We start from the raw sequence: 2,227 nt of genomic DNA, 5'->3' as shown, positions 1-2,227 counted from the left end.
CAGGTCGAGGCTGCGGTGGCCGGGAGTGGCCACTGCACTCCAGTCTAGGGTGACAGAGTGAGACTCCAACTCAAAAAAAAAAAAAAAAAAAAAAAAGCTAAAACCATGGGAATTAAAATGGGAATTAAAACATTGCCTTGTGAGAAAGAGAAAGCAAGCTTAGGTCACAGGCACAATGGCTCACACCTATAATCCCAGCACTTTGGAGGCTGAGGCAAGAGGATTGCTTGCGCCCAGCAGTTCCAGACCAGCCTTGGTAACATAGCAAGCCCTCATCTCTACAAAAAAAAAAAACAACAAGGTAACAACAACCTGTATTGCACAATGAATAAAGTTTCCAGTCAACTTTTCATCGCCTACTCTCACCTGAATGACATCCCTGTACATATTAAGTACAACCACTTGCCAAATGATCCACTCTTTTTTTTTTTTTTTTTGAGTCCGAGTCTCACTCTGTCACACAGGTTGGAGAGTAGTGGCATGCTCATGGCCACCGCAGCCTCAATCTGCTGGGTTCAGGCAACCCTTCCGCCTCAGCCTTCCAAGTAGTTGGAACTACAGGTACGTGCTACCACACCCAGTTAATTTTTTTTCTCTTATTTTAAGATGTGCGGTACAATTCAGGGTTAGGTATACAGACATTCATTATGCAGGTACCCTTGTTGATGAGATGTGCCCCTCCCTCCCCTGGCAGTTCCCCACTACTTCCAATTTTTTTTTAATTAACTGTAGAGATAAGGGCTTGCCAAGTTGCCCTGGCTGGTCTTGAACCCCTGGACTCAGGCAATCCTCTCACCTCGGCCTCCCAAAGTGCTGAGATTACACATGTGAGATACCACGCCTGGCCTGGACCCATTCTTTTCTTTTCTTTTTTGAGTTGGAGTCTCACTCTGTCACCCAGACTGGAGTGCAGTGGCCGCTTCCGGCCGCCACAGCCTCAACCTGCTGGGCTCCTGCGATCCTTCCACCTCAGCCTTCCAAGTAGCTGGAACTACAGGCGCGTGCTACCACGCCCGGCTAATTTTTGATTTATTGTAGAGATGAGGTCTCACCATGTTGCCCAGGTGGGTCTTGAACCCACGGGCTCAGGCAATTCACTCACCTCAGCCTCCCAAGGCACGGGATTACAGCTGAGCCACTGAGCCCGGCTTGGACCCATTCTTTATAGAGCAGAATAATGATGGGGAATAGCATTTGGAGTGGAAATAAACAGCAGATAATAATCCATAATTGTTTTTCATCTTGATGATGAGTCACCCTCAGTTTATTTCCAAATTTCTTCCATCATCAGCTGTTCATTTCTTTACGTTGAAAATCACCAGATCTGACTGCCAAAGTCAGGTAGGAAACGATCCAAGAGGACAATTCAGAGGTATCCATGATGAGTAGCTGAGAAACTGGGAACCCAGCTACTTGGAAGGCTGAGCGGAAGGATCGCCGGAGCCCAGCAGGTCGAGGCTGGGAGTGTGCCACCGCACTCGTCTGGGCGACAGAGTGAGACTTCAATTCAAAAAAAAAAAACTGGGAACAAGACAACCCTCAGGAAAGTCTCTTTTTGGTCCCAGCGAAGGCACCAATGTGTGAACCTAATTCACACTTGCATTATCCCAATCAGGTTATTTTTATATCAGTGTAATTTTAGAACAAGACTTGTTAGGGGGTTATTTCTTGGGAAATTCTGTCCATCACTGTGCATACAAGATATCCAAGGTCTGACTCCAGAATTCATTTCAAGCCAATAAGTTATATTCCTTTTACCGCTCCTTTTTTTTTTTTTGGAGTTGGAGTCTCACTTCTTTGCCCAGGCTGGAGTGCAGTGGCATGCACGCTCACGGCCACCCCAGTGTTGACCTGCTGAGCTCCAGTGATCCTCCTGCCTCAGACTTCTGAGTAGCTGGAACTACAGATGTGCACTACCATGCCTGGCTATTTTTTATTTTATTGTAAAGAAGAGGTCTTGCCAAGTTGCCTGGGCTGGTCTCGAACTCGTGGGCTCAGGCAATCTACTTGCCTTGGCCTCCCAAAAGGCTGGGATTACAGGCTAAGCCACTGAGCCCGGCCTACCTCTCCTTCTTAACACTTTCTTTATTTTTTTTTTTTAATTTTTAAATTTTTTATTTTTTTGAGTTGGAGTCTCACTCTGTTGCCCAGATTGGAGTGCAGTGGCCACTCCCGGCCACCGCAGCCTCAACCTGCTGGGCTCCGGCGATCCTTCCGCCTCAGCCTT

This window comes from Carlito syrichta, unplaced genomic scaffold, assembly GCF_000164805.1.
Source record: "Carlito syrichta isolate Samal-C Ts95f unplaced genomic scaffold, Tarsius_syrichta-2.0.1 Scaffold308253, whole genome shotgun sequence".
Taxonomy (NCBI): Eukaryota; Metazoa; Chordata; class Mammalia; order Primates; family Tarsiidae; genus Carlito; species Carlito syrichta.
Note: the sequence above shows the minus strand (reverse complement) of the source record.